This window comes from Dermacentor silvarum, chromosome 10 (genome assembly GCF_013339745.2).
Source record: "Dermacentor silvarum isolate Dsil-2018 chromosome 10, BIME_Dsil_1.4, whole genome shotgun sequence".
NCBI classification, from domain to species: Eukaryota; Metazoa; Arthropoda; class Arachnida; order Ixodida; family Ixodidae; genus Dermacentor; species Dermacentor silvarum.
This window is the reverse complement of record NC_051163.1, coordinates 69,106,158-69,122,769: the sequence shown is the minus strand read 5'-3', so window position 1 is coordinate 69,122,769 and position 16,612 is coordinate 69,106,158. Positions and strand designations below refer to the sequence as shown.

Here is a 16,612-nt window from a genome sequence, read left to right as displayed (position 1 = left end):
ACTCACTTAAAATTGCCCTTTATCGTTTAAAAAGCAAGTGTTGTGCCACCAGTGCACGCTTATAGTCTTGAGCTATTCAATTGCAGTTTCGTGCCCCACACATGCTCAGTTTCACTTAACATCATGGCCAGGCGGAGCGTTTATTATTTGCATGCTAACAAAACTGCAATTCATATGCAGATTTCATATAAAATACAAACTAATTCTTTCACAAAATAAAGGCATGTTGTTGATACGTATAGTAAATATGCCCTTGGTTTTGACCTTGCATGGTGCACACACCGGTCATCGTAATCTTGAATGATGATTAGTGCGTATCAGTGCAAGTACGTGAAACTTTTGTTCAAGTTTGTGGGTTCTTGCACGCAGCCAGCCATTTGTGCAATGAGCAAATCTCGCAAGAGCACTCTCACTTTGTGAAGTGAACAATGATGCAGTTTGTGGTAGGGCATGCATCACGATATAGGCAGCGACACTGGCATCGCCTCTTGAGAGTTCTGTTGTCGATGCACATCATGTGCGCCTTCATATCAGACTATCAGTGTGCACACCCATGGTCAGATACGAAGGCACTTACAATGGCCAACTGCAATTTGCTTACTCATCATGGTACAGGCCCTCTTCCGTGCAGTTAGCTAGTCATCACCATCAGACTAATCCAATGTTTATCCTCTTCAAGTACATATTTACTGGCCTTCAGAGATGTCGTGGCACATTATCATATCCTTATCTTTTCTTTTACTCGAGATTGCTTGCCTGTCTGCTCTCACGACCACTAGTCGTAAGCTCCAAATTGCCCTATCGTTGTGGGATACAGAAAGGCGAATTTTGAGCGCTTGTGTCTTATTTTGCTCCGAAAGACTGTAAAAACAATGTTCTGGCGCTAGCTGTGTGCAAATTAAGCAATTTTTGCCCACATGTAGCAATACATAGCACGTTTCTCCTTTTGCTGCCATGCGAATTGAATAATTGAATAGTCACTTCTATTTGATTCATACTCAATTCTAAAATTCACATCTGAAGGTGTCTGCTTTTTGTTTTCCGAACATATAAGTATAAGTGCATGTGCACTTATTGTAGACTTGAGGGAGACACAACAATGATAGAACTGTGTGTGTGTGTGTGTGCGTGAGTGTGTGTGTGTGTGTGCGCGCGCGTGTGTGTGTGTGTGTGCGTGCATGTGTGTGTGTGCCAACAACAAACAATGACACCAAGGACAACATAGGGGAAATTACTTGTTAAAGAAATGATAAATTAATGGAAATGAAAATGGATGAAAAAACAACTGTCCGCAGGTGGGGAACGAACCCACGTCTTAGCATTACGCATGCGATGCTCTCACCATTGAGCTGCCACGGAGCCGTTTTCCCATCCACTTTCTGGGGTATTTATGTTTCAGTACTAGAACTAACTCTGGGAGTGTTAGCCAGCGCCACCACCGGCAACAATGATGCCTTCAGGTAGCATATTGACCAGGTAGACTTCAGGTAGTTTAATGACCAGTTGCCATCACCCAAAAAGATCACGTGCTCGTGACGCCTGTGGTAGAAAGGATGTTCCACATCCGCCCTATGGTTTGTGAGTGGCACGTGGCGCTGGCTAACACTCCCAAAATAAGTTCTAGTTAGTAAAACATAAATACCCCAGAAAGTCGATGGGAAAACGGCTCTGCGGTAGCTAAATGGCGAGAGTATCGCATGCGTAATGCAAAGACGTGGGTTCGTTCCCCACCTGCGGACAGTTGTTTTTTCATCCATTTTCCTTTCCATTAATTTATCATTTCTTTGATTCAATTAGTAAGTACAAGTAATTTCCCCTATGTTGCCCTCGGTGTCTTTGTTTGTTGGCTTCTTATGATTAGTTATCTCTTGCAGTAAATAGAACACCATATGTGACTCTAGTAAAATGTTCCCTTGCTTCATTACTGTTAATTGCCATGGTGCCTCAGAAAAGTGAAACTGGTTGTTCATTATTTACAAGCTCGAATAAGTTACTGAGTCTATGTCTTAATAAGTCTATGCTTGCAGCCGGATTCAGAGTTTTGTTTTTTTCTTAATATTGCAAACAACTTATCAACTGAGCCTACTCGGTAAACGTGCATGAAAATGAGTGCATGATGTAGAAATAGTATATTTTACTCAGTCAAGATCAAGTTTTTTAACACTTTCATAGGGCAAAATGTTATGTGCATATTACTTGCTTTGAAGCAATGCCACTGATATACAATTATTCTATAGTTACACTGCTTTTGCCAGTTTTGCTTCCACTTTAGCAGTATCAGCTCTGTTTTACTCAAATGAAAAACAGCAGCAAAGTGAAATTTTGCTTGTCTGAAAGCAAAAACTTTTAAAGAGTTAGCTTTTTTTAGCTCAATGATGAGTCTTGTGCCATTGGTGGGCCAATTTCTAGTACCGCCTCAAGTTGTGCAATAGAGGCTGGAATAATGTATATGATGGGTGCTACAAACACAGCATAAACATACATTCATGGCATCCTGACAGAACATTAGTAATATTAAGTGTGTTTACAAAAAAAATGTAAACAATACTGGGTTCTCTAACAGCGAAACAGAAAAATTCGAGGTGCACCCTACAGTACTACAGTAATGACAATGATTACAAGTAAAATGAAAAGTGAAAATAATGCGGTACAAGGAGCCAACTTTACAACTGTAACGTACATTATACAATGCAAGAAGGTGCTGTTTGAAGCCAGATAACACAGTCTGTTGTTGGATCAAAAAAAGTCCCAAGCATTGCTAACATGAAAGCACAATCATGTAATGATAACCGTAATGTGAAAGGACACCAAATGGAAGCACTATATCAGACCCATTATATCACAACGCCCCCTTTACACGTCTCGCAGTCTACATAATTACCTCAGCTTCACAGACATGTTTGGTAGCACGAACGCTTTTAACACACGCACACTTCCACAAGCCATCCACATGTGGAATGATCTTCCCGATGATATCGTCTCTGATAATAACCCAAATACGTTTCGCCACAAGCTTGAGGTACGTTTTTTGCAATAGCAGCTGCAACGTGGTTTCGTCGTTTAAGCTATCACTTTATTTTGTGATGTGTTGTGTTTTCTTCTTCACTTGCAGTTAACTCTTTTTCATTGCTTATGTCGCAAATGTATTCTGTTGTGTTTTTGTTCACTTGCGTTAGAACCTTTTTTTTTTTGGTAGTTGATTTTGCAAGGTATTTTTGCGATTTAATTTGTTGCATTTCTTGTTCACTTACTTTGTAAACCTGTTGCTTAAGTGTTTGCTTGTGCTGTGATTGTAATGACTAACACCCCCTTAATCAATTCCCTTTTGGGCCTGTAAGGTATGTTTAAATAAAAAATGAATTAAAATTGACTTTTCTGACTTCCCTCTCTTCATAATAATAATCCTAAATGCCCACCACTCCAGGTAAACCTGTATAAGCTAATTAAAGAAGAAAATGCACTTGGTATCACTATTATACAATGGAAACACTGCACATATTTCAGTGCTTCTTGCCCATGTGTTACTTTTGGCAGATTAGTATTCGGTGTAGTCACCATAAATTTGACTACAGATTTCCACTTGCTTTGCTAAAAACATAGAAGACAGAAGGCCAATGTTTAAATCAGCAAAGCATGCATATATCCCCTGTTTTTGTTGCCTGTAAGTCACTAGCAAATAAATTGTGTTCCAAGAGGCAGCTGCAAACTTCCCTCTCATGGACAACCATGACGATAGACATTTAGAGCCCAGAAAAAAATTAAATGTACCTTAGTAAAAGCTTATTATGTCAAATGACCAGCTATAAGATAATGCAGTACACTACATATGTGTGTTTTGTGTGATTGGATAAGGACTGAAGGCACAGCAGTATACAAGGCACAGTTAGTGTCTATGCTCCCACTGCAAGCCTGGCTAGACCCATTAGGCTTTGACAAAACATAGATATATACCTCAGGCCATAGCCCAATAAACCTGAGGCATGACAAAGCAAACCTACAGGTTCACTTAGAAGAAACATCTCAATAGTACCCATATGTGCGACTTATACATTCATTCTACTCCACAGAAAAAAGGATTTTACAGGATACATCAGGCAAATACCCATAGAGGAAGGATTACATCTCAAGGCTTTGTTACAAATTTAAGCTACTAGCACATGCACTGATATCGCATGTCACTCCTGGTTGGCAGGCTCCGGAAAGAAGAATGTCTGTGGAAGCAAGTTGTCAGGCAGGTCGTACGCTGCTAGTTGTTGTAATTCTGGAAGAGGCTTCAGCTGTGGTCTTGACTGTCACCTTCAAAGCTGTGCATGTAGCTTTGTACTCTTTGAAGTCACCGGATTACACAGACAGGCTGTGGAAGCTGCACATATACAAAAGCAGACAAACATAAAAAAAGTATATATGAACCTATAAACATATACAATACATATAAAATAACATAATTTTGCTTCGGTCCAATGTTTCACTTTTAGAGGATGTGGCACCGTGACTTTGGACATGAAACCATCTGAAGTGAAGAAGGAAGTCGCACTGCATCTTGGTTTACACAAAATGAATGAACACAACAAGCACAGTTCACAAATGTTGAACTGCTACAGCAAATAAAATTACGCAGTTGCTTAGACTGCTGGAACAAATGAGCACTGGCATTACGTAAGTGTGAAACTGCTAAGCAATGACAACCTGGCAATGTTTGAAAATTACCGTGAATACAGTGCAATTCAAAGGGTATGTTTATGATTGGATTACATATCAACTCGCATGTGTATTGGCTCTCTGCTTCTACAGCTATAAGTACAACGAATTCTTTTCTCAACTGAGATGATATCTAGAGGTGTAGCTCACAACCAAAATGAGCCACGAGGTTAGTAAGCAAAGATCTCACCCCATCTCAAGGTTACAACCGGGTTCCATCGCATGCCACCCAAGTGACCTACCACTGAGAAATGTCAGCTGCTTCAAGTGCACCACAGAAAACAGCATCTCATAACTGCATTCCAGAGCCTCATGCTGTGCACAGTTAGTTGACAGCAGCAGGAGTATAGCGGAGTGAAGGAACATCTCAATGGTGAGACTGGATGCAAAAAGTTAAGTGAACAAGAAAAAAATGCTATCGGTGAAATTCCCATCCCATTTCAATTCTTCTGGAGCACCAACCTCACCACACATAGAAGGCAAGTTAGCATAATTAAAAGTCATAGCCAGAGGGAAAAATCATACAGACGCTGCAGCCCACATTCAATGACCTCTATTCATGAACACCAGTTATATGACCAAATGAATGTTTACAGAAGCAATTCTGAAAATTGGTCTTGGTTGTGAGGATTGCACAAGGCAGCTGGATATTCTTCTGTTATCACTTTCTTCTTTTTTGGTTTTGTTGGAGTCATACTTAGGCAGGAGTGTTGCCTTGCAGATCAGTCTAGGAGATAGCCAGCCACTAATATCACACAAATCCCACAAAATGTGCACGCCCCCTTGCCCTCCCCCCCCCCCCCAAAAAAAAAAGGCTGACATAAGCTGACATGTTTTTATTAAATATCTTTCCTTCATAAAGTCATTCTATAGCATATGCAAAAAAAAACAAAAACACACAAAGGAAAGACGACATTTACAATGATGACAAAAGGCTGCTTAGTGCAGTGTGAATCTAACACTGCTGCATAATCCACAAAGCAAGACCAATAGGTGCAGCATGTTGCCTCACCATAACGTTTGTGTATTCTACAGTAAACCTGCGAGAAACATGATGCTGTCATGAGTTCATGCAAACCATATGATGCCAGTAACCCTGCATGTAACCCACCTTGTTCACCAGTCAACATGCCTGGATATCTCCGCAGCTGTTTCAGGCCAGAAGCAACACACATTACACCATTCCAATATTGCATACGAGCTATACTTGGTGTCCACACATTACATCACCGAAGGCTTCACAAAAGTTCCAGTGTCCAGTGGGTCATGTCACTGCCATGTTGTGCACATGCCAAATAAAGTTTGATTAAACCTACCCAAAACTCTGATACTGGAAATTTAAAGCTCAAGTACACACTCTGCTTAAGCTATGCATTTGAGCTTGTTAACAGATTAAAAAGATTTGTGCTGCCACAGTGGTTTGGTCTGTACATTCGAACCCACTTGTAATGATACTGGTTTCAACAATATATGGGATATAACGAAAAGCAGTTGATGCACCGTCTTGTATGCATTCTATGGTAATATAAACCCTTCGCCACATTATTGGTTATACTAACACTTAAAGCTGTCTGCCAGATGTGTGTGCGAAAAGAAAAAAGAACACAAAATCCCCGAAAAAAAAATTTAACAAACATGAGCCGCTTTGCCACACTCACCTTTGTGCAGTGTACCCCTCAAGGCACACCGTCATCGCTTCGCCAGCCTCATGCGCCCCTCTCCTGTGGACTTGCCTACATACGAGAGGTGGAAAGGAGGTGGTGAGGAAGGCACGCCCTGAGGGGTGTGCAGCAGAAAGGCCGATCTGGCAAAGTGGCTTGTGTTCCTTTTTCTTTTCCTCGATTTCGCTTTCCTTTTCCTTTCGTTGCAGGCACACAGCAGCCAGATTTAATTGTTCTAATCAATAATTCAACATGAGAACATTGTAGTAAGTAGTTCATTTTACCATACATAGAACATACAAAATTTCACGGTGCACCAGCTGCTCATTGTTACATCTGAGTATTCTTAAAACCAGCAATACTATAAGGGGATTCGACTGTACTTCTTTCTGTCTAGTTGAAAAAATGTTGCAGTTTCACCCGAAAGGCAAAGCATCAATTGCGATAGCAAATTAGTAGAGAGCTATACGGAGTAGGGATAGTAGTTTTATCGGTTGCATAAACTTGGACACATTCACTTACTAACTGAATTAACAAGCGTGGTGGCAGAGCGCACAAGCAAACATGAATAGGTCACCCTCGATGACCGCAGACAACCACTGTCAAAATGCTGGCGTGGACAAGCGCGGCCACTGCAGCGAGCGAAGGTTCGTGCGGTCTATCGCTTCAACGGAAACTGAGCGGCAAAAGCACAGTGCATACAAAGGTCAGAGCCGTCTGGAGATCACTTTCAAGATACGGTGCGCAGCGACAGACCGCACCGGCGCAATTAAAGTACGCAGTTGATAGAAGAGTAGAAGTCACCCCCCCCCGCTGCCTTCCCGCTTTCCTCCTTTCGCGTGGGAGATTGCATCGCCAGTTCCCCTTGCTACGTGCGCCCGGTTGCAAGATACGCATTTGGTGCTGCAGCACAACGTCACCCCCTCCCTCCCTCCCATACCCCCTCTCTGGCCATGCGTTTGTTTTCCGTGAAAGCGCGTGTCTCCCGCGCGCTTTCACTAGCACATACGGGGCGCGGCGACGATTTTATCACCCTTAGACTTTATACGGAACTACGGATCCTCACGGCGGCGACGGCAATGGCAGAAATCTGCTTGAAGTGTCCATATAATTGTTATCGCAATAAAATGTTACGGGGAAAAAGAAGTAAGAAATATATTTACAGTGTATTTACAAGAACTGCAGCAGGCTGACAAGATCATAGTTAGCTCGCGAAGTTCAGCGTCGTCTTCTTCAAAGTCATCTGAAAACATCTTCTTCATCGGTCTGTCACACGACCCCTGGTGGCTGAAGCACTGACCCAGTGCTGGTTATAGTCAGCTCGCGAAATTCAGAGCGTTGTCTTCTTCAAAGTCATCTGAAAACGTCTTCTTCATCAGTCTGTCACAATATTTGAAGGCTTGTCACCTCTGTTTTTTTGCATGCAATTGCTGGTTATAACAATGGGATTTTCTTGGCACTTGAATATTGTTATAAGCTGGTTCGACAGTGCTAGGAAAATGTGCAACATGGAAGTCGTGCTGCATTAATAAAAGAGAATTTGTAAATACATGAGCACTTGATTGATTTATGGGTTTAATGGCGCAAGGACCAGTTCTGGCCAAAGAGCGCCAAACGCATGGTGTAATGAAGTACAGTCAAACCCATTTATAACATTATTCGACTGCCACGAAAATTCCATTGTTATAACCGATCATTGTTATAACCGGGTTGCATGAAAAAAAAGTCGGAACAGGGGGATGGCAGAGTTGTAAGCTCAAGAGGCATCGCCTGTCACTTCCCCAGGATGTGCGTGACAGAAGCTTCAGCAGATTCATCGTATTGAAACATTTCTCCTTAAGATGTTTCAGGTGAGGGATAAATGTGAGTTTGGAATCTAAGATTATACTGAAAAATTTATGGTGAGAGCTTACAGATAGATGTTCTCCATTCAGAGAAATATCGGGATCTGGTAATATTCCTCTCTTGTTTGAAAAAGCATGCAGGTACTTTTCTGTGGGTTTAGACTAAACCCATTCTCGTCCGCCCACTTACATAGTTTGTTTAGGCAAAGCTGTACCTGTCACTCGCAGATTGTAAGATTACATGATTTGAATCCAATCTGCACATCGTCCACATATACAGAATAAAACATTGTGAGTGGTATAACGGTATGCAAAGAATTCATTTTGACGATGAAGAGAGTACAGCTCAGCACTCCACCTTGAGGTACACCTGTCTGCTGAGTGAATGGCTGGGAGAGGACGCTGCTAACTCTTGCATGAGATGTTCTATTATATAATTTTTGATAACGCTCAGCAAGTTACCCCGGATACCCATTCCAGACAAATCTCGGAGAATTCTAAAGCGCCACGTAGCATCGTAGGCCTTCTCCATGTCAAGAAATACTGATAGGAAGAATTGGTTGTGTATGAAGGCATCCCGGATGTTTGCCTCCATATGGACAAGGTGGTCTATAGTAGATCTATCTTCCCTGAATCCACGTTGTAGAGGATCTAGTATTTTGTTATTTTCAAGATAATGAATCAAGCGTGGGTTTATCATTTTCTCAAAGAGTTTGCACAAACAGCTTGTCAACGCTATAGGTATGTAGCTGACGGCTAAAGAAGGGTCCTTGTTCTCTTCGAGTATTGGGATTACGATGGCTTGTTTCCAGGCGGACGGAATGTGACCTGTAGACCACATGGCATTGAAAAGCGACAGGAGTGTTTTGCGAGTTTAAGGGTTTAAGTGTTTAATCATGTCATATACTATTCCATCGGTTCCTGGCGCAGACTTGTTGCAACATCTCAGTGAAGCCTGAAATTCAGCCATGCTAAATGGGTGATTGTATGGTTCATTTCCCATGCTTTTCCGTTCTAAGGGCAGTTGCTCTGTCGTTGATATCTTAAGAATGTGTCGGAATAGTGGGATGAACTGGAAACATGTTCGAAGTGTGCACCTATAAAATCAGCTTGATCTGTGAGGGCACCTCCCTGGATATTTACTAGCAGTAGAGGATGAGATTGCCGGCCTTTTAATTTGTTTACTCTGTTCCATGCTTTTGTTTCATCTGTATAAGAATTGATGCTACTGATGCATTTTATTGCATTAGCAATTACATGGACACTTCAAGCGGATTTCTGCCATCGGCGTCGCCATCGCCGTGAGGTTCCGTATAAAGTCCAAGGGCGATAAAATCATCGCCGCGCGCCGTATGCGCGAGTGAAAGCGCGCGGGGGACGCGCGCTATCATGGAGAGTGAACGCATGACGGAAAGCAAACGCGACTTCCGTTGCGCAAAAGGCCGTGGGGGTATGGGAGGGAGGGAGCCGGGGCGACACTGTGCTGCGGCACCAAATGCGTATCTTGCAACCGGGCACAAGGGCAACTGGCCACTCAATCTCCCACAGCGAAAGGAGGAAAGCGGGAAGGCAGTGCAGGAGGGAGGGGGGGGGGCAGCTTCTACTCTGCCAACAACTGCGCTTGTACTTTGCAAGTACATCGTCCCAGGTCAGATGTGTTACTTAACGAAACCACGTCCAGTCAGCCGAATCGACTTTCCTTAGGAACGTATGTAGGGCATTCAGCCTGCTTTGTAAGGTTTAAAGCGATAGGCAAAGTGGTCACTTCCATAGGGGTTATAACGACTTCCCACTCCAGATACAGCACAAGTGTGCAGGATGCTATACTACGATCTATGGAGGAAAATGTTTTATGTGTAGTGCTGTAATATGTTGGTTCCTTCTTGTTCAGCAAGCAGGCAATTGAGGAGAATAGGAAATTTTCTATTAACCGTCCTCTCGCATCACAACGAGAGTCGCCCCACAGTGTACTACGCGCGTTTAGATCTCTGACAACTACGTAAGGATGGGGAAGCTCATCTATAAAGCTCTGAAGTGTTGCCCTAGAGAGCTGGTACTCGGGGGGATGTATACAGACGTAATGGTCACCACTTTATCAAACAGCACTGCTTGGATAGCAGCTGCCTCAAGGGGTGTTCGGAGGAGTAGTTGCCAACAGGCCACCCCTCTGTCGTCTATTATAGTTACGCCACCGGACGATGCCACTGCGTCATCTCGGTCTCTCCGGCAAAATGGCATATTGCCGGAGAAAGTTTGTGTGTGTAGATTTAAGGTGTGTCTCTTGCATACACACACAGCACCTTTGGATTAAACTTAAGTAAAAGTTCTTTAACGTTATCAAGGTTCCGGAAAAGACCTCCGACATTCCAGTGTATAATTGCAGTATCCATGTTAAAAGGAATATGTGCTGTATGGCTAAGACAAGAAGTTAAAGGTAGATTAGCTTACAGGGCCCTTTCCGGGCCCCGTAATGTGAGGTTTGTCTTTCTTGCCGTGGTCCTGAGACTCGCGGCGGTCCTTCAGCGCTGGCTGCGCTGGCTGGCTAGGGCTAGCGTCTATTGCCTCTTCTGGACGTTTGCTCTTGTGAGCAGTGTGTACGTCGTGAAGGCCTCGCCTCATGAGACGGGGCCTTGAAGCCTACCAACCCGGAGGTCGACGGGCCTTGCTTCAGGGAAGGCGAAGCAGCGCTGGCTGCTGTCACCAAGGGGGCTGGTGGCATGACCGTGGCCACACTCTTTGTGTGTGGGACGGGCAAATGCCGAAGTCTGCTGCGGCGTTGCCCCCTTACGCACCACATCAGCATACCCTGAGGTATGAAGGAATGAAACACGCTTCCGTGCTTCCTGGAAAGCAATGTTCTGCTTTATCTTGATAGTTATTATTTCCTTTTCCTTTTTCCACGTGGGACATGCTCGTGAGTATGCTGCATGTTCACCGTCACAGTTACGACAGTGGAGTGTACCAGTACAGCTGCGTTCATTGTGTCCACATTTCACACAGGTCAGTCGGCCTTGGCAGTGTTGCGAGCCATGGCCAAATATTTGGCACTTAAAGCATGTATGTGGGTTGAGAATGTATGCCCTTACTCGTGTCGTTGTGTTGCCGGTTTCAAGAGAATCGGCAGTACACTCGTTGCAAAGGTGAGTATCAAGTTCTTTGTTGGGATTTCTTTGTTTTCACGCTTGATGATTATTAGCTGCACTTTGATTACATTCTGGTCCTTCCAGCCCTCTAGAAGCTCTTCTTCACTCAAGCTTAAGAGATCTTTGTCTGAAATTACTCCTCTGAATGTTTTCATTGATCGATGTGCTGTCACTGTGACTGGGATGTCACGAAATGTCACGAGCTGTGAGGTATTTCTGTACTGAAGCTTGTCACGAACCTTAAGCAAGAGGTCTATGCTAGCTATTTTTGTGACTTTGTAGCCGGGGCCCAGTGAGTCAGTGAGACACTTAGCAACAACAAATGGAGTTCGGACAGTCTTTTTTGGGGTTTTCACTATGTATTACATGGTAGTGGGGAAAGGTTTCTTTACTTTGGACAAAAAAGTTCATTGTTTCCTCGGTGCGTCCTCTTTTCAAAAGAGGACGATCAGGTAGTTCGGGGAATTTAGCTGATGTCATAAATCCTTACCTAATTTCGGACGCGATGCCAGCCACCCACCATCGAGCCCAACAAGGGGACGTGACAGGAGCTCCTGCAAGGTAAGTCCTGCTAATGCCAGCTGTACACAGCTGCTATGACCAAATACGACATAACCAAGACAGGTTAGCCACACAAGGTTGACCCTTGCCACCGAGAAAAATGGGAAGTAAATAGAAGATAAAAGAAGATAGGACAGTAATAAAAGAGAGAGATAAAGAAAAAGAGCGTGGAGATGAGAACAGAAAAAGGTCACTGCCGATTTCCCCCGGGAGGGTCAGTCCAGGGGTGCCGTCTACGTGAAGCGGAGGCCAAAGAGGTGTGTTGCCTCCGTCGAGGGGCCATAGAGGTCCAAACACCCGGCATCGACTCAACCCCCAGAAACCCCTTTTCTCCGGACACGGCTATTGAAAACTATAGAAGAAGAATAGGTTTAGAACGCAGGACGAGGGCTCGCGCCAGCCACCATCGTGCCAGTTGGTTCAATAAACCGCAACCAGCGGACGCGCAGTCGCTTCGTTCCTTACATTTATGGTGCCGAAACCGGGAAGAAAACTGCCGTCCACATAACCAACCATGGACCAACTACGCCGTCAGTGCGACGTCATTCGAAGTGCCGCTACCCGTGTCATCGCCTGCCGCAACCGAAGTCTTGCAAGAAACCGAACCGACGCTTACCGACTTGCAAGTGCTCCTGACCGAACTTGATGACAAAGACCATGGCCTCGCTGAAATCAATGCAAGAATCGAAGAGCTCGTGATCGACGACGACGAATACGAAGCGGAATTCACCGTGGCCCTTGAATACCACGATTTGATCCGCCACGCCATCAGCCGGGTTCGTTTTCAGCATTCATTCCCGATCACTACCGACTGCCGCCAGCCCTCTGGCAGGACAGCAGGCTGCACACCCAGTCCGTACACCTGGTAAGCAGGCGAACGTCAGCGCAAATGCCAGATAACCGACACTTCGTGTACAGCAACCGAAGCTCCAGACCGAGGCCAGCGCAAGGGTCAGACCACCGACATCGCGAGTACTAACAACCAAAGCACCAGACCAACGCGGTGGTACACTCGTTGCAAAGGTAGCTCTACCTCGTCAGCTCTACCTCAACAACGACAAGGTGATCACCGATACGGGTCCCCAGATCACGACCACAACCGAAAACGCTGCTTGAAAAGCAACCCGGAAACGGAACGTCCAAGCTGTTCAGCCTCGAGCAATGTGATCAAATACAACACAGCGAACTGAATCGACATAGCTCTTGCTCATCACTCGACCGCCACCCCAACATGAAGACTGACCATCACCGGCAAATCAGATCTCGAAACCGTAGATCCGAGACCAGATACAGCACAACGTCAGTGACCCAACCATACGTGAAAACCCCGACCCGATCGTATGCGACTGCACTGATTTTATCGGCCAAAAGGCTCACCATCATCGACCAGGGCTACATCGTGCCGACAACGGAAAGTCCACCACAGCCGGAGACCCCCGACAACTCGAACTTCTACTTCAGCCACGGTCAAGTGAAAGTGTGCGACATTCTCAGCACTGCGGCTCCGCCCATCGCTCGGATGCCGTCGGTTGATTCATGGGCTTCCGTTCCATCCTGGTGGGACAGCAGCAGCAACCGCTGGCACCGCAGCAGCCAGCTCATCTGGTTGTTGTTGCACACTCGGAAAACAAGAGAATGCACCTGTTGCTCCGAAGAAAACATGCCACGAGCACGACGAAAGCGTGCCCCAACGGCTTTTCTCGTCAAACCTTCAGCAACTAAGCTGGCCGCTCCCAGACTACGGTAGCCTTCTGCCAAAGAGGCTCTTCGCATCTAAAGATCCCACAGAGCCCTCGTCGTAGTCTTCGCCGCGCGAGGTTCGTCCGCCGCTACCCTGGCCGACATGGCCAACTCGTGCGACAACCTGCGTTGCAAGAAAAATATTCGGCAAGTTGGACGACCGCAATGTTGTGCCCCAGGAGTAGCCAGCCCCTGGGACCTACTGTAACTACTGGCAGGTAGTGGCCGGTCCACAGCCTTCCCTTTCAATGCTTCAAGCCCTTCATCGAAAACCACGTTGCTGCCTTGCTCACCTACCTGTCCTTTCATTGTTAAGCTAGCCTTCTTTCAAGAACCACCCTTCTACCAAAAGACTTCGGACCGCACTCCCGTTGTACCGAAGTCCTCCCAAGCCCCTGAATTCAGCCCGTTGTTTGCTTACGATGCTTCAACCCGACGCCCGCATCTGTGAACGTCGTTGTATCTCATTCCGCGCACTACTGTGCCTCTGCCAACTCGAAGCATCACAACCCCCGACAGCAACCGTCGTTTCCTGGAAATCTGTTATCGTCTCTTTCCTATAAGACGACTTCAATAACCTCCACCACGTTCGACATTCTTCCAAAGCATCCAGCGTCGTCTGCTAACACCAGTTTCTATGTACCACCCTTCTTCACTGCACTGTGGACCGGATGTTTTCAAGTGCTCTAAATAGGTCGTTCCTGATACATAGTACTGTCGATCGACCAGCAGGACTGACGTCCTGTGCAGCGTGTATCTACCTTCTGAAAGCGTCACATGCGCAACGCGGCCGCGGGAGTGTATTGAAAACTATAGAAGAAGAAGAGGTTTAGAACGCAGGACGAGGGCTCGCGCCAGCCGCCATCGTGCCAGTTGGTTCAATAAACCGCAACCGGCTTCGTTCCTTACACGGCTAAGCCACGCACAGCTGCATGCGGCAGGGTCCAATCCTCATGTGCTCGGGTACGTGGTGTGGCAACACACCAAACGCCTGCTTGCGCAGACGCCCTGCGGGGAATGCATTAGCACTTGGGCTAGAGAAGAACTACATGAAAAGTTAATGGTACCACCATTCTCTTCTTTAAATTTGCAGGAAAGACAAGAAATTTGGGACGTATTACTGTGCCCTGGTGTCAATTATACATTCCTGCTTTCGTTGCTATTTTTTTTATATTATGTGTAAGCTCAAGAAACTCATTTATACAGTCAAGAACAGATTTTACCTCAATCCACACACATCAAGGTAGCCCAAATCTTCAATATGCTGCTATAGCTGCAAAGTCACATGCAGGCACTGTTCAGAAATTCTCACAGACTCGTGACAGAATTCTGTCTAGGACTCTAGGTAATATCACAAGAAACTCGAACTTTGTTCAGGGACCCGGAAAAGTTCTCAGTGTAGCTTAGATATCACCTACTGCAATAAAAAATAAATTGGTTGATCTGAAAAAAATACTGCAAGCCCCTCACCTTTAGGGCTTCTTCCCTGTGTGACGGGACATGTGGCAGGAGAGATTGTACTTGCGCGAGAAGGACGCACCGCAGTGAATGCAGGAAAAGGGACGCTGTCCTGTGTGGCTGCGCAGATGCCGCGTGAGGTTGCTTCTGTGAGGGAATTTTTCCGGGCATAGGTGGCACCAGAAAGGGCGCTCGCCTGTGTGTGTGCGCAGGTGTCTGTGCATGTTGCACTTGAATTTGGTCACGTAAGAGCACTCCCGGCACGAATAAAGCTGGCCACGCATGGACACGAGTGACGGGTACTGCTCCGGGGAACCCGACGACGAGGAGCCTGCAAAATCACGGACAGCAAAGGAAGAATGTGAATCATGTGTCACATACTTAGCAAAACGGGAGTGCTAGACCTGGCAATCAAAAAGGATTGCCACAATTGTTGGCCAAATATGCGATAACCTTGGACTACTCAGCGCACTTGTTACTGTCGAGGCAATCGTGCACTAATGCAGTAGATGTCTCACACACGTTCCTATGTTTCTATATGTAAACAACTATTCTGAATGCAGAGACTCCCTCTGGCAATGCATAAAGGATGAATTTGGCATGAAGATTTGATGTTATGCCTAAATAGTCAAATTACTTTGTATGTCCAACACTATATTATGCAATCACATAACTAACGAAGTATTGCATGTTTTTCTCACATTGAATTTATATAGTGCAACACAACAGGAGCATCAACGGATATTTGAACACATGAAGCATATGAAGTGAAATATCAATATTGTTACATTTTAATGACTTATTGTGCAATAAAATGGAAAACATCAACAACAGCATTTATAAATTATTAGATTGGCACCATATTTGTTGCTGGAGGAAATGAACATGAACACATCTATAACGGCACAAAGCTCACTGTTTAGGCCAATGCAAACATTAATACACCCAACAAAATGTTTCCCTTCACATTGACAAACATATTTAGGTTGGGACACGATGCTACACTTGACAATTTATTACCATCTCATATATTTATCTATCACAAACTGTTATTCAAGGACTTGTGTCAAGCCTGCTTATCTATACTAGTATATTTTTTTCAATGTAAGAGCTTTGCTGTTTCCAACAGAAATTGCTATCCACCCACAGTTGTGATCACAATGGTTTCTTCTCTAAACACTAAGTGTCCCAATGCTCCTGCTAATGGTCATTCAGCACATCAAAAGTTTGATTGATGAGCACTTGTGAAAGCTCTCATATAGCCACTGAACATGAAATTTATTTCATCTCTCCTTGCTCAAAAGAAAAGTAGTACTCAAAACAGAAATAAACCGATGCCACTGAGGCTTGCAGCCTGGACAGAAAAACTTACCAATGTCGTTGATGTTAAATTTTATTCTATTACGACTTCTCAGATGTTTTTTTTTTTTCAAGAACTTTCCAAACATCTGCATTTGTCAAAAAGTCAACTTGTCATGGAATGCAGAGCACTACAGCACTAGCTACA

General features: G+C 44.8%; 1 long non-coding RNA gene across 1 annotated transcript; it reads right to left on the bottom strand.

Annotated features, from left to right (window-relative positions):
- Positions 1-2,528: 2,528 nt before the first annotated feature.
- On the bottom strand, positions 2,529-15,849 carry LOC125940708 (uncharacterized). Its single transcript, XR_007463910.1, has 2 exons — positions 15,118-15,849; positions 2,529-4,363 (listed from the first exon to the last, which is right to left on the bottom strand). It is a non-coding gene; the product is annotated as an uncharacterized LOC125940708 (long non-coding RNA).
- Between the last annotated feature and the right edge of the window lie 763 nt (positions 15,850-16,612).